General features: G+C 43.8%; 1 protein-coding gene across 3 annotated transcripts in view; it reads right to left on the reverse strand.

Annotated features, from left to right (window-relative positions):
- Positions 1–25,579, reverse strand: part of PIWIL1 (piwi like RNA-mediated gene silencing 1) — a 394,474-nt gene that overhangs the window by 138,783 nt on the left and 230,112 nt on the right. The window lies entirely within an intron of this gene.

The following is a 25,579-nucleotide window of genomic DNA, read 5'->3' on the forward strand; positions in this document are numbered from 1 at the left end:
TTTGTGCCGTGATCTTTAGTTTTTAGCTGTACCATTTTTGTTTTGATGGGGACTTTTGATCCTATTCAGACCCCCCCACACCCAATCAGGATTTTGCCGCAGGTGTCCTGTACAGTTCCACTGAGCTACCAGCACTAGCTTTTTCACCAATATTAACCTGTTGGGAATGAAGGGCGGGTCATTAGACCCCCCCCCATGTCGGCGATCGGCGCAAATCGCAAGTGAATTCACACCGTACCCTTTAAGATGTCCAACGGTTAAAAACTTAAGAGTTTGATTGTAGGGGGACCTGGCTCAGCTCCCGTGTGTGGCATTTCGCACACAGCACGTCAGCTGGTCCAAACATGCCACCTCTATTTATCTCTATGGGAGAGGCGGAGGACACAGTGTTTGTGGGTCTCCACTTCTCCCATAGAGAAGAAAGGAGGGGGCATGTTTCAAACAGCTGTTAGTTTTTTTTCTCTCCCACTAAATGTTCAAAACAAAGGACATCTAATGAAAATCTAGATCTTCAAAATCTTTAAAGTGAATGGAACCTGTCGGGATCTGTTGATGTCAGTTGGGACAATCTTTGTCCAAGTCCCATTAGCTGTTGTAACGAAACTCCCTAACGGAGCTCCACAATGCTGATGTAAATCTAGCCTAACACTTGCAGTTACCAGGATCAAACTTTGATCTCCTCTAACAAGAAGACAGTAATGAAGAAAATCACTTAGCCGAGAGCTTTTCCTCAATTTTAATGTCTCTGATGGATCAAAACGCTTGACATGGTTCTATGCATCACAACACATTTAAAATAATTAAGATATGTCTTGTAGTTAACACTTTTACCCCAAAGGCACTCGGCCTAAGACCCCCCCCCCCCCCCCCCCAGCGATAGGAGATTTATTTTTCTTCATGATACTTACCCTTTGAAGGGGTACTCCACTGGAAAACATTTTTCTTTTAAATTCACTGGTGCCAGAAAGCTAAACAGATTTGTAAAAAATTAAAAGATTTAAAAATCCCAATACTTCCAGTACTTATCAGCTGCTGTATAACACAGAAGTTCTTTTCTTTTTGAATTACCTTTCTGCCTGATCACAGTGCTCTCTGCTAACACCTCTATCCATGTCAGGAACTGTCCAGAGCAAGATAGGTTTGCTATGGGGATTTTCTTCTACTTTGGACAGTTACTAAATGGACAGGTGTCAGCAGAGAGCACTGTGGTCAGGAAGAAAGGAAATTCAAAAAGAAAAGAACTTCCTCTGTATTATACAGCAGCTCATACGTATTCGAAGGATTAAACATTTTTAACAGAAGTAAACCACAAATCTGTAACTTTCTCGCACCAGTTGACTTAAAAGAAAATTGTTTTCCAGTGGAGTACACCTTTTAAAGAGTACCTCTCATGACCATGTAACATTTTATAATCCTCCCAGTTCACTGCCCCCATCATGATAAAATCAAAACCGAATGACCAGGGAGTCAGGAGTTTGTCTGGCGCAGAGAGGAACCATCAGGCAGCCAAGTAAAATCAATGGATTTATTAGATGCAACGCGTTTCGCTGCGCATGCGCAGCTTCATCAGGTTGCCTGATGAAGCTGCGCATGCGCAGCGAAACGTGTTGCATCTAATAAATCCATTGATTTTACTTGGCTGCCTGATGGTTCCTCTCTGCGCCAGACAAACTCCTGACTCCCTGGTCATTCGGTTTTGATTTTACTCTTACCCAGGAGGGCTGCAGTGGACCTTCTTCTACATCTCTTCTGCTCTTTACCTTGTTGTGTGTGGGCGCACAACCAACTTTGGTAAGCGGCTTGGGAATTACCGTCCCCTACCCCCACCTACAAGATCTACTGATCCCGCACATGAGGCGCCTTCCTTCCTCTCCCATCATGATAAACCACTCCCTGTATTTATTTTTATTATAAGTTTTCTACCTTGATATTGCTCTGTATTTTCATCTCAGTCAGATTCAAAGACTGGGAAGGGGCGTTACCCAGCAGGCATGACATCATCTGAAGCCATACAGGGGAGAACTTCCTCCCTCACTTTGCTACACACAGCCCATAGCAGTTCAGTGTGTGAGATGAGCTATGATTGGATAAGGCTGCACATATCCCCCTCAGCATTTCCTGTTTTTTTTTTTACTTCTGCCAGGCCAAAGATACATAGTGGCAGCTTTTTCAAACACAAATAAAACATAGAAAACTTCATTTTTTTTTAAACAAAGTACATTAGAAATATTTTTACCATAAGGAGTGCAATAGCAACAAATTGTTTTTTTTAATGAGAATGCCCATTTAGGAGGAGCGCCGTAAACGCACAGCGCCCATACATTTACGGCGCAGCTTTCCTGGATCATTGCGTTACCGGACACAGTGATGAGAATGGGATGACTGTTATCTTTCAGCAGCCATCCCGGCATATCGCCCAGGGGGGTCCTGAGATCCCCCCTCCCATGTCGGGAATCACGGAAAATCGCCGGTCAATTCAGATCGGTGATTGGCCGCTATTTTGGGTCTCTGGTGACCCCGAATAAAAGGGTGAATGGGGCTGTCCGAGACAGCCCCATTCACCCTTACCCAGCAGGACTGAGGTGGCACGGGTGCCGCCTCACGATCATGTGATTGATCCGTTGGAACGACCGACCAATCACAAACCTACTGGGCGGTGATTGGGACGGCGATCGGAGAGGGGGTCTCCTACCTGTCCCTGGTCCGGCAGGGGTCCCCTCGTGTGCGGTGGTGGCGACAGGAGCAGCAGGATCGGTCCCGGTGGCAGGATACAGCGGCGGCGGTCCCGACAGCAGGAGGTGAGGCCTGTTCACCTCCTACTGTTGCTTAGCAACAATTCGCAGCATGCACAGCCAAAGGGCATGCTGGGAGTTTTAGTTTTGCAACAGCTGGAGTTCCAAATACAACTCCCAGCATGTCCTTTGGTAGTCTGTGCATTCTGGGGTTTGTAGTTATGCAACAGCTGGAGTCACATTTTTTCCATGAAAGTGTGCATTTAGCTGTTGCATAACTACAACTCCCAGCATGCACAGACTACCAAAGGGCATGCTGTGAGTTGTAGCAGTGTGCCTCCAACTGTTGCAAAACTACAACTCTCAGCATGCCCTTTGCGACTGTCAATGCATGCTGAGTGTTGCAGTTTTGCAACAACTGGAGACACATTGGTTGTGAAACCGAGTTTGTTACCTAACTCAGTGTTTTGCAGCCAGTGTGCCTCCAGCTGTTGTATAACTACAACTCCCAGCATGTATGGTCTTTCAGTGCATGCTGGGAGTTGTAGTTTTGCAACAGCTGGAGGTTTGGGAAACAATGACGTGGGGTATTTTTGTGGCGGATTCAAATCCCAAATTTAGGCCTCAAATGCGCATGGTGCTCTCTCGCTTTGGAGCCCTGTCGTATTTCAAGGAAACAGTTTAGGGCCACATATGGGGTATCTCCGTACTCGGGAGAAATTGCGTTACAAATTTTGGGGGGCTTTTTCTCCTTTTACCCCTTATGAAAAGTAAAGTTGGGTCTACACCAGCATGTAGTTTTTTACACTAACATGCTGGTGTTGCCCCATACTAATTTTCACAAGCGGTAAAAGGAAAAAAAAGACCCCCAAAATTTGTAACACAATTTCTCCTGAATACGGAAATACCCCATAAGGGGGGCGTAAAATGTTCTGCGTACGCACAAGGCTCAGGAGTGAGAGCGCACTACGTACATTTGAAGTCTAAATTGGTGATTTGCACAGGGGTGGCTGATTTTACAGCGGTTCTGACATAAACGCAAAACAATAAATACCCAGATGTGACCACATTTTGGAAACAACACCCCTCACGGAATGTAACAAGGGGTATAGTGAGCCTTAACACCACACATGTGCTTGACACATTTTCGTTAAAGTTGGATGTGAAAATGAAGAAGACATTTTTTTAACTAAAATGCTGGTGTTAACCTACATTTTTCATTTTCACAAGGGAGAATAGGAAAAATGCCCCCCAAAATTTGTAGCCCCATTTCTTCTGAGTAAGATCATACCCCATATGTGAATGTACCGTGCACTACAATGCTCAGAAGAGAACTGTAGTTCGCCCAAAGAGCACTTTCCATCCACATATGGGGTATTTCCATACTCAGAAGAAATGGGGTCACACATTTTGGGATTCTTTTTCTCCAATTACCCCTTGTGAAAATGAAAAATGAGGGGTAACATCAGCATTTTTGAGAAAAAAAAAAATCAGATTTTTCATTTTCCTGTCCAAATTTAGCGGAAATTTGTCAAATACCTGTGGGGTGTTAAGGCTCACTGTACCCCTTGTTACGTTCCTTGAGGGGTGTAGTTTCCAAAATAGTATGCCATGTGGTTTTTTTTTACTTTTTTTTTTTGCTGTTCTGGCACCATAGGGGCTTCCTAAATGCGACATTCCCCCCAAAAACCATTTCAGCTAAATTTTCTTTCCAAAAGCCAAATGTGACTTCTTCTCTTCTGAGCATTGTAGTGCACCCGCAGTGCACTTGACGTCCACGCCTGGGGTATTTCCATACTCAGAAAATGCCATCCAAAATTTGTAACACCATCTCTTCTCCTATAACCACTTGCAAAAAAAAAAAAATTGGGAGAAAACCAGTATTTTAGTGAAAAAATAAATAATCATTTACACATCCGACTTTAACGAAAAGTCGTCATATACCTGTGGGGTGCTAAGGCTCACTGGGCCCCTTGTTACGTCCTTGTTACGTGTTTTTTTTTTTTGCTGTTCTGGCACCATATGGGCTTCCTAAATGTGACATGCCCCCCAAAAACCATTTCAGAAAAACGTACTCACCAAAATCCCATTGTCGCCCCTTCCTTTCTGAGCCTTGTAGTGCACCCACAGATCACTTGACATCCACCTATGAGGTATTTCCTTACTCGAGAGATATTGGGTTACAAATTTTGGGGGAGGGGGGTTCTCCTTTTACCCCTTGTAAAATTTCAAAAACTGGGTCTACAAGAACATGAGTGTAAAAAATGAAGACTTTGAATTTTCTCCTTCATTTTGCGGCTAAAAGGTTAACAAACTTTCTGAATGTCATTTTGAATATTTTTTTTGGGGGGTGCAGTTTTTATAATAGGGTCATTTATGGAGTATTTCTAATATAAGGACCCCTCAAATCCACTTCAAAACTGAACTGGTCCCTGAAAAATTCCGATTTTGAAAATTTTGTGAAAAATTGGAAAATTGCTACTGAACTTTGAAGCCCTACGATGTCTTCCAAAAGTGAAAACATGTCAACTTTATGATGCAAATATAAAGTAGACATATTGTATACCGTGTTTCTCTGAAAATAAGACCGGGTGTTATATTCATTTTAGCCACAAAAAACACACTAGGGCTTATTTTCAGAGTATGGCTTATTTATCTACGGTATGTATGTTCAACATACATACCGTTTTATGAGCCCAGCGCTTCACCCCACATCGGGGGACTATGTCACCCGCGAGTGCTGCTTCCCCCCCCCCCCGCCAAATAATTATCAGCCGCTGTGCTGTACTCTGTATTCCTGTGCCCGGGCTGCAAATATTAAAAAACAAACTTTAACTTACCTTCGTCCTCCGTTCCCCAGTTGCTAAGGAACCGCCTCATGGTCCCTCCGCTGTTCTTGCTGCTTCCTGGGGATGGGAACGTCACATAGCCTTCAGCCTATCACTGGTCACAGCGATGTCCCGCCTCTGCCGACGATCGGCTGAGCCCAATGTCATGTAAGAAGCCAGCCGGCTTCGTATATGACAGTGGGCTCAGCCTATCATCTGCAGAATCAATATATAATTTATTTTAAACTATCTGCTTGTAAGGAAAATGGATATTCCAAAGTTAGAAAAAATGCTAAATTTTCATGAAATTTTGGGATTTTTCACCAATAAAGGATGCAAGTAACGACGAAAATTCACCACTGTGTTAAAATAGAATGTCACGAAAAAAGAATCTCGGAATCAGAATAATCGGTAAAAGCATCCCAAAGATATTAATGCATAAAGTGATAATGGTCAGAATTGCAAAAAAGGTTAAAAAGGGCTCAGTCCTTTGCCTTTTGGGGACGAAGGGCGTATGCATACGCCCTAGCGTCCTGGTACTTAACCCTTAAGGACCGAGGTTTTTTTTCCGTTTTTGCATTTTCGTTTTTTCCTCCTTGCCTTTAAAAAATCATAACTCTTTCAATTTTGCACCTAAAAATCCATATGATGGCTTATTTTTTTTGCGCCACCAATTCTACTTTGTAATCATGTCAGTCATTTTGCCCAAAAATCTACGGCGAAACGAAAAAAAAAAAAATCATTGTGAGACCAAAGTGAAAAAAAAAATAAAAAATTCTGTTTTGTAACCTTTGGGGGCTTCTGTTTCTACATAGTACATTTTTCGGTAAAAATGACACCTTATCTTTATTCTGTAGGTCCATACGATTAAAATGATACCCTACTTATAAAGGTTTGATTTTGTCGTACTTCTGGAAAAAATCATAACTACATGCAGGAATATTAATACATTTAACCTCTTAAGGACCCAGGACGTATGGGTACGTCCTGGGTTCCGGTCCTGCGATATAACGTGGGGTCACACGGTGACCCCGCATCATATTGCGGCGGGCCCGGCGTCATAATGAAGCCGGGACCCGCCTCTAACTGATCGCGGTGCCGCGCACTATTAACCATTTAGCCGCCCGCTCAAAGCTGAGCCGCGCGGCTAAAAACGAAAGTGAAAGTTGCCGGTTAGCTCAGGGAGTTGTACGGGATCGCCGCGGTATAATCGCGGCATCCCGAACAGCTGTACTACAGGAGGAAGGTCAATTACCTTCCTTCCTGCAGTCCGATCGCCGATTGAATGCTTCAAGCCTGAGATCCAGGCTTGAGCATTCAATCGCCGAAAACACTGATTGATCCATTCCTATGGAGATGATCAATCAGTGTAAAATATCAGTAAATGCAATGTTCTAGCCCCCTATAGGAGCTATAATATTGCATAAGAAAAGTGTAAAAAAAAATCATTAACCCTTTCAATTATCCCTTCCCCTAATAAAAGTTTGAATCACCCAGCATTTCCAAGAATAAAAAAACAAAGTGTAAATAAAAATAAACATGTGGTATCGCCGCATGCGGAAATTTCCGAAATTCTAAAAATATACTGCTTTTTAAACCGCACGTTCAATGGCGTACACGCAAAAAAAATGCCAAAGTCCAAAATAGCGCATTTTTTATAACTTTTTATACCACAAAAAAGTGAATAAAAAGTGATCAAAAAGTCTGATCAGAACAAAAATGGTACCGCTAAAAACTTCAGATAACGGCACAAAAAATTAGCCCTCATAGCGCCCTGAACACAGAAAAATAAAATAGTTATAGGGGTCAGAATATGACAATTTTAAACGTATACATTTTCCTGCATGTATTCATGATTTTTTTCTAAAGTGATACAAAATCAAACCTATACAAGTAGGGTATCATTTTAACCGTATGGACCTACAGAACAAAGATAAGGTGTCATTTTTGCCGAAAAATGTACTGCGTAAAAACGGAAGCCCCAAAAACTTACAAAAGTGTTTTTTCATCAATTTTGTCGCACATTGATTTTTTTCCCTTTTCACCGTAGATTTTTGGGTAAAATGACTAATGTCATTACAAAGGAGAATTAATGACGCAAAAAATAAGCCATCATATAGAATTTTAGGTGAAAATTTTAAAGAGTTATGATTTTTTAAGGAGGAAAAATTGAAAATGAAAAAAATGGAAAAAGCACAGGTCCTTAAGGGGTTAAAATTGTCATATTCTGACCCCTATTTTTTTTATTTATTTTTATTTTTCCGCGTATGGGGCGGTATGAGGGCCAATTTTTTGCGCCGTTATCTGAAGTTTGAATTGATCGCTTTTTATTCATTTTTTTTATGATATAAAAAGTGACCAAAAATGCACTATTTTGGACTTTGGAATTTTTTTGTGCGTACGCCATTGACCGTGTGGTTTAATTAACAATATATTTTTATAATTCGGACATTTCCACACCCGGCGATACCATATATGTTTATTTTTATTTACACTATTTTTTTATTATTTTTTATGGGAAAAGGGGGTGATTCAAACTTTTAATAGGGAAGGGGTTAAGGATTTGTATTCACTTTTTTTTTTTTTTGCAGTGTTATAGCTCCCATAGGGACCCTGCACACACTGTTCTTTTACATTGATCACTGGTTTCTCATAGGAAACCAGTGATCGATGATGCTGCCGCTTGACTGCTCATGCCTGGATCTCAGGCACTGAGCAGTCATTCGGCGATCGGACAGCGAGGAGGCAGGTAGGGACCCTTCTGCTGTCCTGTAAGCTGTTCGGGATGCCGCGATTTCGCCGCGGCTATCCCTAACAGCCCACTGAGTTAACCGGCATACTTTCACTTTCACTTTAGACGCGGCGTTCAACTTTGAACGCCGCGTCTAAAGGGTTAATAGCGCGCGGCACCGCAATCAATGCCGCGCGCTATTAGCCACGGGTCCCGGCCTCCAACACGCCGTGGCCCCGCGTTATAGATCGGGAGCGGACACGTGACGTTCCAGTACATCATGTGTCCTTAAGGGGTTAAGGACGAAGGGCGTTTGCATACGCCCGTGGGAATATCGGTCCGCAGGCACCCCGCGCAAATGCCCAAGGGGGTCCTCATCCATGTCGGCGATCGGCACAAATCGCAAGTGAATTCACACTTGCGATTTGCGCCGATTCCGGGTCATACGGGAACTATGGTGACCCGGAGACCTGGAAGATAAGGGGGATCTCGGTTGTCTAAAACACCCACGATCCCCCTGAAGGGATAGGAGTGAGGTGGCAGGGGTGCCACCTTTCCTATCCCTGCTATTGGTCGTCAGAAGTGACGACCAATAGCAGATCGGGGGGGGTGTTAAATTTCGTTTTCCCCATCCCTCCCACAATAGGCGCAGCAGAACGGGGAACCGAAGGGGACCGGGCGCCGAAGATCCACTTACCCATCCGGAGGAAGCGGGCAAAGGTGATCGGCGGGCGGCGATGTCATGTGGCAGAAGAGGACGGCTCCCTGGATCCTACGGAAGCCGGTAAGTTGCCAAGCAACATCTGGAGGGCTACAGTCAGACTACTATAGTGGTCTCTAAACTGTATCCCTCCAGATCTTGCAAAACTACAACTCCTAGCATGCCCAAACTGCTGTTTGGGCATGCTGGGATTTGTAGTTTTGCAACATCTGGAGGGCCACAGTCGGAGATCACTGTGCAGTGGTCTCTAAACTGTAGCCCTCCAGATGTTGCAAAACTGCAAATCCCAGCATGCCCAAACAGCAAACAGCTGTTTCGGCATGCTGGGAGTTGTAGTTGCTTACCTCCAGCTGTTGCATAACTACATTTCCCAGCATGCCCTTCGGCGATCAGTACATGCTGGGAGTTGTCGTTTTGCAACAGCTGGAGGCACACTGGTTGGAAAATACTGAGTTAAGTAACAGAACCTAACTGAAGGTTTTCCAACCAGTGTGCCTCAAGCTGTTGCAAAAGTACAACTCCCAACATGCACGGTCTGTCAGTATATGCTGGGAGTTGTAGTTTTGAAACAGCTGGTGGTTGACCACGATTTTGTCTCCAGTTTAAAAACCGTACTGCAACCGCATACGTTTTTTTTTTAACATGGACGTCAATGGGAAACGCACATGTATACGGTTCCATACAGGAAAAACGTATACATTTTTACTTTGCAAATGCGCATTTGAATCCTAAAGTCCCCACCCAAGACCTCTCCCATTAAAAATGGACAAAATTTTCAAAAACATGTTTTTTTTTTCTATAAAAACTGACGGAACTGTATGCACTTTTAAAAACAGTATACTGTTTAAAAACGCATACGGTTTACTTTTTCCCATACTGTTCCATCCATTTTTTTCCCATATGGTTTTTGATAGAAAACAAACGTATGCGGGGACCGTAGTTGAAAAACCTAGTGTGAACCCAGCCTAACACAAAATAAAGGGTAAAACACTACATATACACCCCCTTACACTGTCCCCAATAAAAATGAAAAACATATTGTACAGCAGTGTTTCCAAAACAGAGCCTCCAGCTGTTGCAAAACAACAACTCCCAGCATTTTTGGACAGTCACTGCCTGTCCAGGCATGCTGGGAGTTTAGCAACAGCTGGATGCACCCTGTTTGGGAATCACTGGCGTAGAACACCCCTATGCAATCCCTAATTTAGTCCTCAAATGTGCATGGCGCTCTCTCATTTCGGAGCCCTGTCGTATTTCAAGGAAACAGTTTAGGGCCACATATGGGGTATTTCCGTACTCGGGAGAAATTGCACTACTTTTTATTTTCACAAGCAGTAAAAGGAAAAAAGACCCCCAAAATTTGTAACGCAGTACGGAAATACCCCATATGTGGACGTAAAATGATCTGCGGGCGCACAACAAGGCTCAGGAGTGAGAGCGCACCATGTACATTAAAGGCCTAAATTGGTGATTTGCACAGGGGTGGCTGATTTTACAGCGGTTCTGACATAAACGCAAAAACATAACTACCCACATGTGACCCCATGTTGGAAACTAAGTTATAGGGGTCACGGAACGTGACATGGGGTATAGTGAGCCTTAACACCCTACAGGTGTTTGACAAATTTTCATAAAATTTGGATGGGAAAATGAGAAAAAAAAAAAAAGTTTTTTTTCACTAAAATGCTGTTCACAAAGGAAAATAGGAAAAAAAGCCCCCCAAAGTTTGTAACCTCCTTTCTTCTGAGTAAGAACATAACCCATATGTGGATGTAAAGTGCTCTGCGAGCGAACTACAATGCTCAGAAGAGAAGGAGCGCCATTGGGATTTTGAAGAGAAAATTTGTCCGGAATTGAAGGCCACGTGTGTTTACAAAACCCCCATAATGCCAGAACAATGGACCCCCCCACATGTGACCCCATTTTGGAAACTAAACCCCTCATGTAATGTATTAAGGGGTGCAGTGAGCATTTACGCCCCACAGGTGTATGACAGATTTTTGGAACAGTGGTCCGTGAAAATGAAAATGTTCCAAAGATCTGTCAAATGCCAGTGGGGTGTAAATACTCACTGCCCCCCCCCCCTTATTAAATTATGTGAGGGGTGTAGTTTCCGATATGGGGTCACATGAGGGTGGTCGACTGTTTTGGCACCACGGGGGGCTTTGTAAACGCACATGGCCCGACTACCATTCCAAATGAATTCTATTTCCAAAAGCTCAATGGCGCTCCTACTCTTCTGAGCATTGTAGTTCGCCAGGAGAGCACTTGACATCCACACATGGGGTATTTCCATACCCTGAAGAGATGGGGTTACAAATTTTGGGGCTCATTTTTTCCTATTAACCCTTGTAAAAATGTTAAATTTAGGGGGGGAATGCATTTTAGTAAAAAAAAAATTTTTTTTTCATTTACACATCCAAATTTTACAAAAAGTAGTCAAACTCCTGTGGGCAGTTAAGGCTCACTGTACCCCTTGTTATGTTCCTTAAGCGGTGTAGTTTCCAAAATAGTATGCCATGTGTGTATTTTTTGCTGTTCTGGCACCACAGGGGCTTCCTAAATGCGACATGCCCCCAAAAACCATTTCAGCAAAATTCACTCTCCAAAATCCCATTGTTGCTCCTTCCCTTCTGAGCCCTCTACTGCGCCCGCCGAACACTTGACATACACACGAGGTATTTCCTTCCTCGAGAAATTCGGTAAAAAATTTTGTGGGGCTTTTTCTCCTATTACCACTTGTAAAAAATTCAAAAACTGGGTCTACAAGAACATGCCAGTGTAAAAAAAATGAAGATTTTGAATTGTCTCCTTCACGTTGCTGCTATTCCTGTGAAACACCTAAAGGGTTAACACACATACTGAATGTCATTTTGGATACTTTGAGGGGTGCAGTTTTTATAATTGGGTAGTTTGTGGGGTATTTCTAATATGAAGGCCCTTCAAATCCACTTCAAAACTGAACTGGTCCCGGAAAAATTCCAATTTTGAAAATGTGAAAAATTGGAAAATTGACGCTGAACTTTGAAGCTCTCTGGTGTCTTCCAAAGGTAAAAACATGTCAACTTTATGATGCAAACATAAAGTAGACATATTGTATATGTGAATCAATATATAATTTATTTGGAATGTCTATTTTCCTTTCAAGCTGAGAGCTTCAAAGTTAGAAAAATGCAAAATTTTGAAATTTTTCACCAAGAAATGATGCTAGTATCGACGAAAATTTACCACTACCATAAAGTAGAATATGTTACGAAAAAACAATCTCGGAATCAAATTTATAAGTAAAAGCATCCCAGAGTTATTTGCAAAAAATGCTCCCGTCCTTAGGGTCATAATGGGCTCCATCCCCAAGAGGTTAAAGAGGTACCTGTCATCAAATCATATTTTCTGAACTAACTCAGATTATATTCCCTAACAACTCCTAACACCTCTCCTGCTCTTAATTTTATTTATTTTTTTTAAAGCTATAAAAAGCTCTGTATCATACCTTCAACTTGCTCACATTGTGTAAACTCCTGGCAGGATAAAGGGGGTGTTCCCCAGCAGGGGCAACGTCACTAAAGCCTGCAGTCGCTGTGACTCGCCATCCCTGCACGCACTTTCTGAGTTTGGTCTCCTGCCAGGCCGGGAGGAGACCAAACTATTTGACTTGCGCAGGAAACAGAACAGAGCCACCTAGTGGCCGTTTTTTCAATCACATTAAAAACATATAGAGGTTGAGAATTTTAACAGCAAGTTAATAGCAAAATGTCTTTATAATTACATAAGGTACAATATATTAACCCCTTCCCGCAGAATGTCATATATAAACGCAGTGCAGTGCGTTTGCGCATCCCGACGTTTATAAATGACATTCAGTTAACCCGGCGATGCTCAGCATCGCACGGGTTAACCAGCAGAAGTCCCGCTGTTTCCAGCAGGGGACAACTTCTGCTTCACCCCCCAGGACCATCCATTGATGGTCCTGGTCAGCGATCACTGTGATTGGTCCCTGTGGACCAATCACAGTGACCTGGGGTGAAAGTTCAGATCCCCCGCACTGCCCGCCCCTGGAAGTTGGGCAGAACGGGGGAAGATGGCTGCGGGGGCTCGCGGGGACCTGTGGCATAGGGGGGGGGAACACGCGGGGACCGGCGGCCTTACGTGAAGCAGCGGCGGGACCGAGGAGCAGACCGGGACCGGCCACGTGGACGAGCAGCGACGGGACCGGCAGGTAAGTATATGGTCCTCAGAGGCAGCAGTGAAGATCTTCACTGCTGCATCTAGGAGTCTGAAAACTACAACTCCCAGCATGCCTAGACAGCCTTTGGCTGTCTGGGCATGCTGGGAGTTGTAGTTTTGCAACATTTGGAGGGCCCCAGTTTGGAGACCATTGTATAATGGTCTCCAATCTGTGCTCTTCCAGCTGTTGCAAAACTACAACTCCCAGCATGCACTGACTGTCCAGGCATGCTGGGAGTTGTAGTTTTGCAACAACTGGAGACACACTGGTTGGGAAACATTGTCTGTTTCTAACTCAGTGTTTCCTAACCTGTGTGCCTCCAGTGTTGCAAAACTATAACTCCCAGCATGCACTAACAGACCATGCATGCTGGGAGTTGTGGTTTTGAAACAGCTGGTGCACCCCCCCTGTGAATGTACAGGGTACATTCACATGGGCGAGGGTTTTACAGTGGGTTTCTCGCTGCAAGTTTGAGATGCAGCAAATTTTGCGCTGGGAAACTCGCTGTAATCCCCCGCCCGTGTGACTGTACCCTAAAAACACTACACTACACTAACACAAAATAAAATAAAAAGTTAAAAACACTACATATACACATACCCCTACACAGCCCCCCTCCCCCAATAAGAACGTCTGGTACACCACTGTTTCCAAAGCAGAGCCTCCAGCTGTTGAAAAACAGCAACTCCCAGTATTGCCGGACAGCCATTGACTGTCCACGAATGCTGGGAGTTTTGCGACAGCTGGAGGCACCCTGTTTTGGAATCACTGGCGTAGAATACTCCTATGTCCACCCCTATGCAAATCCCTAATTTAGGCCTCAAATGCGCACGGCACTCTCACTTTGGAGCCATGTCGTATTTCAAGGCAACAGTTTAGGGCCAAATATGGGGTATTGGCGTTCTCGGGAGAAATTGTGTTACAAGGTTTTTTTTTTTTTTTCTCCTTTAACCCTTCATGAAAAGGAAATGTTGGGGTCTACACCAGAATGTTAGTGTAAAAAAATTACATTTTTTACACTAACATGCTGATGTTGCCCTATACTTTGCATTTTCACAAGAGGTAAAAGGGAAAGAAGCCCCCCAAAATCTGTAATGCAATTTCTCCCGACTACGGAGATACCCCATAAGTGGGTGCAAAGTGCTCTGGGGGCGCACAACAAGGCCCAGAAGGGAGAGTGCACCATGTACATTTGAGGTGATTTGCACAGGGGTGGCTGATTGTTACAGCGGTTTTGACAAACGCAAAAAAAAAAAACACATGTGACCCCATTTCAGAAACTACACCCCTCATGGAATGTAATGAGGGGTGCAGTGAGAACTTACTCCCCACAGGTGTCTGACGGATCTTTGGAACAGTGGTCCGTGAAAAATGAAAACTTGTACAGCCCACTGTTCCAAAGATCTGTCAGACACCAGTGGGGGGGGGGGCAAATGCTCACTGTACCCCTTGTTACGTTCCTCAAGGGGTCTAGTTTCCAAAATGGTATGCCATGTGTTTTTTTTTTTGTTGCTGTTCTGGCACCATAGGGGCTTCCTAAATGTGACATGCCCCCCAAGCAAAATTTGCTCTCAAAAAGCCAAATATGACTCCTTCTCTTCTGAGCATTGTAGTTCGCCCATAGTGCACTTCAGGTCAACTTATGGGGTACCTCCATACTTAGAAGAGATGGGGTTACAAATATTGGGGGGTATTTCCTGCTATTAACCCTTGGAAAAATGTGAAATTTGGGGGGGGGGGGGGAAACACATTTTAGTGACATTTTTTATTTCTTTTTTACATATGCAAAAGTCGTGAAACACCTGTGGGGTATTAAGGCTCACTTTATTCCTTGTTACATTCCTCAAGGGGTCTAGTTTCCAAAATGGTATGGCATGTGAGGGTTTTTTGCTGTTCTGGCACCATAGGGGCTTCTTAAATGCAACATGCCCCCCAAAAACCATTTCAGAAAAACGTACTCTCCAAAATCCCCTCATCGCTCCTTTGCTTTTGAGCCCTCTACTGCGCCCGCCGAACACTTTACATAGACATATGAGGTATGTGCTTACTCGAGAGAAATTGGGCTACAAATATAAGTATACATTTTGTCCTTTTACCCCTTGTAAAAATTCAAAAATTGGGTCTACAAGAACATGCGAGTGTAAAAAATGAAGATTGTGAATTTTCTCCTTCACTTTGCTGCTATTCCTGTGAAACACCTAAAGGGTTAAAACACTTACTAAATGTCATTTTGAATACTTTGGGGGGTGCAGTTTTTATAATGAGGTCATTTGTGGGGTATTTCTAATATGAAGGCCCTTCATATCCACTTCAAACCTGAACTGATCCCTGAAAAATAGTGAGTTTGAAAATTTTGTGCAAAATTGGAAAATTGCTGCTGAACTTTGAAGCCCTCTGGTGTCTTCCAAAAGTAAAAACTCATCAATTTTATGATGCAAACATAAAGTAGACATATTGTATATGTGAATAAAAAAAAAAATTCTATTTGTAATATACATTTTCCTTACAAGCAGAGAGCTTCAAAGTTAAAAAAAATGCAAAATTTTCAAATTTTTCATCAAATTTTAGGATTTTTCACAAGGAAAGGATGCAAGTTACCACAAAAAATGACCACCATGTTAAAGTAGAATATGTCACGAAAAAACAATCTCGGAATCAGAATGATAACTAAAAGCATTCCAGAGTTATTCATGTTTAAAGTGACAGTGGTCAGATGTGCAAAAAAACGCTCTGGTCCTTAAGGCCAAAATGGGCTTGGTCCTTAAGGGGTTAAAAGCTTAAAGCTTAGTTTGGTGACAGGTACTCTTTAAGGCCAAAATGAACTGTGTCCTTTAAGAAGATGTCCAGTGGTTAAAAACTTAAATGGGCACTGTCAGATTCAAAAACTTTTTATATGTTGAACATCTTGGCAAAACATTATACAGGGTGGGCAATTTATATGGACACACCTTAACGACGCAGGACGTATATTTACGTCCTGCGCCGGCTCCCGCGATATGAAGCGGGATCGCGCCACGATCCCGCATCATATCGCGTCGGTCCCGGCGCTCATCAACAGCCGGGACCCGCGGCTAATACCACACATCGCCGATCGCGGCGATGTGCGGTATTAACCCTTTAGAAGCGGCGGTCAAAGCTGACCGCCGCTTCTAAAGCGAAAGTGAAAGTGACCCGGCTGCTCAGTCGGGCTGTTCGGGACCGCTGCGGTGAAATCGCGGCGTCCCGAACAGCTGACCGGACACCGGGAGGGCCCTTACCTGCCTCCTCGGTGTCCGATCGGCGAATGACTGCTCCGTGCCTGAGATCCAGGCAGGAGCAGTCAAGCGCCGATAACACTGATCACAGGCGTGTTAATACACGCCTGTGATCTGTGTAAAAGATCAGTGTGTGCAGTGTTATAGGTCCCTATGGGACCTATAACACTGCAAAAAAAAAGTAAAAAAAAGTGTTAATAAAGGTCATTTAACCCCTTCCCTAATAAAAGTTTGAATCACCCCCCTTTTCCCATAAAAAAAATAAAACAGTGTAAAAAAAAATAAATAATAAACATATGTGGTATCGCCGCGTGCGTAAATGTCCGAACTATAAAAATATATAATTAATTAAACCGCACGGTCAATGGCGTACGCGCAAAAAAATTCCAAAGTCCAAAAAAGCGTATTTTGGTCACTTTTTATACCATTAAAAAATTTATAAAAAGTGATCAAAAAGTCCGATCAAAACAAAAATCATACCGATGAAAACTTCAGATCACGGCGCAAAAAATGAGTCCTCATACCGCCCTGTACGTGGAAAAATAAAATAGTTATAGGGATCAGAAGATGACATTTTTAAACGTATAAATTTTCCTGCATGTAGTTATGATTTTTTCCAGAAGTGCGACAAAATCAAACCTATATAAGTAGGGTATCATTTTAACCGTATGGACCTACAGAATAATAAGGCGTAATTTGTACCGAAATATGCACTGCGTAGAAACGGAAGCCCCCAAAAGTTACAAAATGGCGTTTTTTCTTCGATTTTGTCGCACAATGAATTTTTTTTCCGTTTCGCCGTGCATTTTTGGGTAAAATGACTAATGTCACTGCAAAGTAGAATTGGCGACGCAAAAAATAAGCAATAATATGGATTTTTAGGAGGAAAATTTAAAGGGTTATGATTTTTAAAAAGGTAAGGAGGAAAAAACGAAAGTGCAAAAACGGAAAAACCCTGAGTCCTTAAGGGGTTAATAAAATGGGAATGGTTGGTGATATTAACTTCCTCTTTGTGGCACATTAGTATATGTGATGGGGGAACTTTTCAAGATGGGTGGTGACCATGGCAGCCATTTTTAAGTCGGACATTTTGAATCCAACTTTAGTTTTTTCAATAGGAAGAGGGTCATGTGACACATTAAACTTATTGGGAATTTCACAAGAAAAACAATGATGTGCTTGGTTTTAACGTAACTTTATTCTTTCATGAGTTATTTACAAGTTTCTGACCATTTATAAAATGGGTTTAATGTGCTGCCCATTGTGTTGGATTGTCAATGCAACCCTCTTCTCCCACTCTTCACACACTGATGGCAACACTAAGAAATGCTAGCACAGGCTTCCAGTATCCGTAGTTTCAGGTGCTGAACATCTCGTATCTTCACAGCATAGACAATTGCCTTCAGATGACCCCAAAGATAAAAGTCTAAGGGGGTCAGATCGGGAGACCTTGGGGGCCATTCAACTGGCCCACGACGGCCAATCCACTTTCCAGGAACCTGTTCTTCTAGGAATGCTCGGACCTGACACCCATAATGTGGTGGCGCACCATCTTGCTGGAAAAACTCAGGGAACATGCCAGCTTCAGTGCATAAAGAGGGAAACACATCACCATGTAACAATTTTGCATATCCAGTGGCCTTGAGGTTTCCATTGATGAGGAATGGCCCCACTATCTTTGTACCCCATATGCCACACCATACCATCAATTTTTTGTGTTCCACCAGTCTTGGAGGGATCTATCCAATGTGGGTTAGTGTCAGACCAATAGCGGTGATTTTGTTTGTTAACTTCACCATTCACATAAAAGTTTGCATCATCACTGAACAAAATCTTCTGCGTAAACTGAGGGTCCTGTTCCAATTTTTGTTTTGCCCATTCTGCAGCACCTGAAACTACGGATACTGGAAGCCTGTGCTAGCATTTCTACTGCGGTGTATATAGTAGTATATAGCAATGTATACGGATACTGGAAGCCTGTGCTAGCATTTCTCCTGCGGTGTTGCTATCAGTGTGTGAAGATTGGGAGAAGAGGGTTGCATTGACAATCCAACACAATGGGCAGCACATTAAACACATTTTATAAGTGGTCAGAAACTTGGGTGACAACACTGCCATCTCCCAGGACAGTACCACTGATCATACTCTTTTTCCAGGTCATCGGGTCACATGTGACCCAAATGACCCCGAATCGCTGCAGATCGCTGGTTTGAATTGACTGGCGATCGCCGATATGGGGGAACCCCCCTCGGCGATGTGCCTGGATGCCTGCTGGAAGGATTAGGATTTTTAAATTGAAGGAATTTACAAACCTATTTAACTTTCTGGCACCAGTTGATTTAAAAAATAAAAATTGTTTTCGACCGGAGTACCCCTTTAACCCCTTAAGTAACTGGGGTTTTTCCGTTTTTGCACTTTCATTTTTTCCTCCTTACCTTTAAAAAATCATAACTCTTTTAATTTTGCACCTAAAAATCCATAAGATGACTTATTTTTTGTGCCACCAATTCTACTTTGTAATGACATCAGTAATTTTACCCAAAAATCTACGGCAAAATGGAAAAAAAATCATTGTGAGACAAAATTTAAGAAAAAACGCCATTTTGTTACTTTTGGGGTCTTCTGTTTCTACACAGTACACTTTTCGGTACAAATTACACCTTTTCTTTATTCTGTAGGTCCATACGATTAAATTGATAGCCTACTTTTATAGGTTTGATTTTGTCGTACTTCTGAAAAAAATCATAACTACATGCAGGAAAATTTATACGTTAAAATTGTCATCTTCTGACCCCTATAACTTTTTTTTTTCCCGCATATGAGGCAGCATGAGGGCTCATTTGTTGCGCCGTGATCTCAAGTTTTTAGCTGTACAATTTTTGTATTGATCGGACTTGTTGATTGCTTTTTATTAATTTTTAGAATATTTTTTTGCGTACGCCATTGACTGTGCAGTTTAATTAATGATATATTTTTATAATTCGGACATTTCCGCACGCGGTGATACCACATTGCCGAGTGCTAGTAGCCACAGGTCCTGACTGATGTTAGAGGCCGGACCCGACCCACTAAGGACTAAGGACATACCGCCCATTTGGGCCTTTACGTTTTCATTTTTTCCCCCTCACCTTCAAAAAATCATAACTCTTTTATATTTGAATCCACAGACTAGTATGAGGGCTTGTTTTTTGCGCGACCAGTTGTCCGTTGTAATGCCATCACTCACTTTAATATAAAATGTATGGAGCAACCAAAAAAATACTATTTGTGTGGGGAAATTAAAAAGAAAACCGCAATTCTGCAAATTTTGGAAGGTTTAGTTTTCATGGCGTAGAATTTACGGTAAATATTACATGATCTTTATTCTTTGGGTCAATATGATTAAAATGATACCCATGATAACATACTTTTCTATTACTGTTGCGCTTTAAAAAAATCGCAAACTGTTTAACTAAATTAGTACATTTAAAATCCCCCTATTTTGAAGACCTATAACTATTCAATTTTTCCGTATAAGCGGCGGTATGAGGCCTAATTTTTTCGCGTTGTGATCTGTACTTTTTATTGATACCATATTTGCTCATATAAAAATTTTAATACTTTTTTTTATAAAATGTTTTTGGAATAAAGTGTTATATAAAAGCAGCTATTTTGGATTTTTTTTTTACGTCATTGCCGTTCACCGTACGGTATCATTAACATTCTATTTTAATAGTTGGGATATTTACGCACGCAGCGATACCAAATATGTGTATAAAATATTTTTTTTACACTTTTTGAGGGTGACATTGGGAAAATGGGACAATTAACGTTTTTATTGGGGGAGGGGGTTTTCCGAAAAAAAAAATTAAAACTTTTTTTATCTTTTATTGTTATACTTTAATAGTCCCCATAGGGAACTATTTATAGCAATCATTCAATTGCTAATACTGTTCAGTGATACGTATAGGACATCAGTATTATCGGTCATCTTCTGCTCTGGTCTGCTCGATCGCAGAAGCAGAGCAGAAGACCCCGGGAGATGGCCGAAGCAAGGTGAGGGAACCTCCGGCCGCCATGCTGGATGATTGGATCGCCGCGGCAGCGCTGTGGGCGATCCGATGATCCATTTAAAGTACCGCAATGCTGCAGATGCCGTGATATGTATTGATCAGGGCATCTGAGGGGTTAATGGCGGACATCCGCTCGATCGTGGATGTCCGCCATTCCGGGAGGTTCCTGGCTGCTATCAGCTAGGGATCGACCGATTATCGGCACGGCCGATATTATCGGCTGATATTCACGTTTTTTCCCGGTATCTGCTTCTAACCTGCGCAAAACAAGGCGTGAGCACAAATCGCGGGACTTCAGTCCTGGCCCTGAACTTCAGGCCAGGTCTGAAGTCCCGCGATTCGTGCGCACGCCTTGTTTTGCCGTGCGGAGCAATTGCCTGACAGCACGGTGGAGCAGGAGCTGTCAGCTGTCCCGCTCCTCCACTCCCTCACCTTTCTCACGCTGCTTCATTCTTGCAGTGGGAGTGAGAGCCGCAGGGACGCCATCCACGGCAGGGGCGCCATCCACGGCAGGGGCGTCACCATGTCAAATTATCCGGGGCCAAAGCCCCATATGTCAGCAAAGGAGTCCCGAATGTCAGGAGGCGGTAGTGGGATACAGGGGCCGTTCATCTGCCCTTGCACTTTTTCTTTTAATAAAGCATATGCCGACCTTGCCGCTTTCCTCCCCTTCGGCACTGAAGGGGACCTCGCTCCGGGCCGGTGTTATAAAGGAAACTGTTTACAACAGTGATGAGTTAACAGGCAGGGATGCAGCATACGACGCAGGCACGCACCTAACGTCACGGTCCGTACCCTGGCTAGAGGAGGAGGAGGACATCCCGCCGCCACAGAGCTGCTTCAGCTGTCCTCCCCACAAGGTGAGAAGGTGGGTGAAAAGGAGGATGGGGGAGAGAAAGAGCAGTATGGAATGAGGGAGGGGGCTGTAATTGGTGTGTAGAAAATCACAGAGGGGTCGGGGGGTGTGGGGTTTAGAAGATAATAAAGCATCAAAGAGGTGTGTGTGGGAGGTTGATGGCAGAGAAGTTTTAATAATTATAGAGGAATCGGGGGGGGGGAGGGCAGAAAAGTGTGGTGGAGAAGGAGACAAGGGGATCTGGGGGGGGGACTTAGTGGCTGGAGGACGATAACAGAGGGTCTGAGAGTGACTAAGGCAGTGGTGTACAAACTGTGGCCCTCCAGATGTTGCAAAACTACAACTCCCTGCATGCCCGGACAGCCAATGGAACGGGCATGCTGGGAATTGTAGTTTTGCAACATCTGGAGGGCCACAGTTTGGACACCACTGGACTAAGGGTCCCGAACAAGGGGAAAAGGGTGATCTGGAGGAGAACTAAGAGGTCTGGGGGGACTAAGCGCTCATCCACACTGCGGACATTCGGCTGGCATAATTTCATTGTGGAAATCCACTAGCAGCAGAGTCCTATTGTTTAAAATGGGATTATGTTGCTCTGTGTATACTGTGGAATTGCCACAGTGGAATTATGCTGGCGCAATGGACTTCTTCCCAAAGAATGTTTATTCTTTGGGTAGTATTCTGCCACACTGCATTGCTGTCAGCGTGGTCCTATCACTGAGGACTTAGGTGGCGCCTGCTGCATGCAGAATTCTGCCGACTGAATGTCCGCAGTGTGGGCAAGCCCTTAGAGGTCTGAAAGACTAGGACAAAGATGAGTCTGGGGGGGACTTAGGGGTCCGGGGGAGGTCACTATAAGGGTGGGATTCTGCCAAACAGATGAAACAGTGTATGGTATGATGTCTGGCAGGGTTATATTTAAGGGCATAGGGGGAGATTTATCAAAACCTGTCCAGAGGAAAAGTTGCTGAGTTGACCATAACAACCAATCAGATCGCTTCTTTCATTTTGCAGAGGCCTTGTTAAAAATGAAAGAAGCGATCTGATTGGTTGCTATGGGCAACTCAGCAACTTTTCCTCTGGACAGATTTTGATGAATCTCCCCCATAGTATCTGGCAGGATTACAATGATTATTGTCTTCATACAGACAATGAGGAACCAATGATGTCCAAGCGTCAACTCTGCAGAGATAGCTGGAAGAAGTTCTAGCGTCTTGACCAGATGAAGAAAAAAAGAAAAGACAGCAGAGAAGACGTCTCCTGTGAGTCAAACCATTGTATAGTCTGCCTGTTTCTCATCTGAGCTGTAGTCACTTGAAAGTCCTGCAATGAAACTATACACCAATAAGTGGTTCTCAAGCTGTGATAAAACTACAACTCCCATCATGCCTGAAGCTTTTCATGGATGATGGGAGTTGTTCCTTTGCAACAGCTGAAAAGCCACGTGAACATAGGAGATTTCACCATGCAGCCCATTTTATTTTGGTGGGAGTCCAGCTGATGGGTCCCCCACAAAAAAAAGGGCTGCATAGTCTAATTTTAGGTCCCACTCTGGCCCTGGACAGGACGGTGATTATGCAGCAGCTGCACGCTACCTTTGGAGCTCCAACCACTGCTCTGGTCCGGGTACCTACTGCTATGGCCCATAGGCTGCGGACCAGAGGAGCAGTGGTTGGAGAACAGAAGCAAGGAAGTACACAGACATATACTGTACACTGTATACTGTGTATATAGTGTATATTGTAAACTGAGCGACCCTGCCGAGTGACTCCGCCACCTATGATCCCTCCTTTTGTGGCTCCGCCCTCAGCCATGGCCAGTGCCCCGGATCTTTTGTAGACCTAGCAACGCCACTCATCCACGGCAGGCCGGCGTGATGACATCACATCATCGCGCCGGCGCCCGGAGATCACGTCCCTGCAGCTCTCACTCACAGTACAAGAACGTAGCAGCGTGAGAAAGGTGAGCACTGCTCGTGCGCTGTATGGATGGATGGGCAAATTATAAGTGAAGGGGGCAAATTTAAGTGAGGGGCACATATCAGGGGGGTATTATATGTGCGGAACACGGGACAGGGGGGATTATATGTGGGGGCACATGGCAGCCCCCCCTGTCATGTGCCCATATAATGCCCCCCTGACTTATAATAACCCCTGTCCTGTACCCTCACATATAATGCCCCCTAAGGGGGCAGGACATGGAGCATTATATGTGAGTGGCACTGGACAGGGAGCAATATATGTGAGGGGCAAAGGACAGGGGGTATTATAAGTCAGGGGGGGCATTATATGGGCACATGACAGGGGTGGGCTGTCATGTGCCCCCACATATAATCCCCCACATCATGTGCCCCTCATATATAATACCCCCTGTCCTGTGACCCCCACATATAATGCCCAATGTCCTGTGTTCCTCACATAAAATGCCCCTATCATGTGCCCCCACATATAATGCCCCCTGACATGTGCCCCTCATATATAATGCCCCATGTCCTGTGCCCCTCACATATAATGCCCCCTGTTCTGCACCCTCAGGGGGCATTATATGTGAGGTGCACAGGACATGGGGCATTATATGAGGTGCACAGGACAGGGGGTATTATAAGTCAGGAGGGCTTTATACAGGCAGGGGGAGAGAAGCAAGTGGCGGCGGCGGTCCGCTTTAAATCAATGATCTGCAGCAGCTTCAGGGGGGGAGAGAAATAGCCGATAATTTATACAGGAATATCGGTATAAATTATCGGCTATCGGCCTTAACCTCCACAGATTATCGGTATCGGCCCTAAAAAATCGATATCGGTCGATCCCTACTATCAGCAGCCAGGACCTGCAGCGCATGACGGGAGCATCGCTCCGATGCTCGCGGTTATGCATAGGAAGTAAATGTACGTCATGGTGAGTTAAGTACCAGCTCACCAGGACGTACATTTACGTTCTGCGTCGTTAAGGGGTTAAGCTCTATATCATGCTCAGAGCTGCAGCAAACAGATAAATGGCTTGTAGTGGATGGGTGTTTTTTTATTTATTCATTTTAATTTTTTTAACTACAAAATGGCTTTTGCATATCTGATCCCTCACTGATGTGTATCAGGTCTAATCATTCAGGGGTTGAATTTACAAAGCCATTCACCAAAACCTACTTTAAAAGAGTTGCAAACTACTGCATCACTATTGGAATTCATGAATTCTGGTGATTTTGCAAATACATGAGCACAGACATTTTTGACCCCATTGAAATTTGTTGGGTACCAAAGATAAAAATAAAAGGATGCAGTAGGGATGTAAAAAATTGTAGTTAAAAATTTTTATATTTTTTACAACTAAATTTTTATAAATTTTCAAACAAGGACCAATTCATGTCAGCGGGAAGGGACATAAAAATGTAGCCGACAATATTAAAAATGTATAAAGGGGCGATTTGATTGTAAAAATAATATACATTTTTTTATAGGAAATCTGTAACCAGTGTAACCTGCACTAACCTGTCGGCACCGACAGTTAGTGCAGGTGACACTGATGACAACGGTACTCACCTTGTCCCATCCGGGCACCCAGCATGGGGCACGGGCGTACGGTGTCCATATTAGGACATCATCAGGCTTCAGACAAACCTCCCTCAGCTATCAGCCATACCTCCGTCACACCTCAGACAAACCTCCGTCATGCCTCAGACAAACCTCTGTCACACCTCAGACAAACACTCCGTCACACCGCAGACAAACCTCCCTCAGTGAAACCTCCATCATGCCTCAGACAAACCTCTGTCACACCTCAAACAAACATCTGTCACACTTCAGACAAACATTCGTCACACCTCAGGCAAACCCCCTCAGCTCTCAGCCAAACCTCTGTCATGTCTCAGAGGTCAGCCGAACAGCCGTTGATGTAAAGTTTTCCTCGATTCGTAGAAAACTGGGAGCCCATGCGCAGCACTCCGCTGACAGCGTAGGGCTAAAATAGGCAGGCAGTATTAGTTAGGAGGGTAGCCCTGCACAGTTGCCAGGACCGCTCAGAGCGCACACTCTGCCTTCCTCTGCTACACAGTTAGCGTAGGGAGGCTTAAAGAATTTAACAGCTGTCCGGCTGACGTCTGAGGCATGACGGAGGTTTGTCTGACGTGTGACGGAGGTTTATCTGAGGTATGACCGAGGTTTGTCTGAAGCTCGACGGAGGTTTGGCTG

This window comes from Hyla sarda, chromosome 1 (genome assembly GCF_029499605.1).
Source record: "Hyla sarda isolate aHylSar1 chromosome 1, aHylSar1.hap1, whole genome shotgun sequence".
Taxonomy (NCBI): Eukaryota; Metazoa; Chordata; class Amphibia; order Anura; family Hylidae; genus Hyla; species Hyla sarda.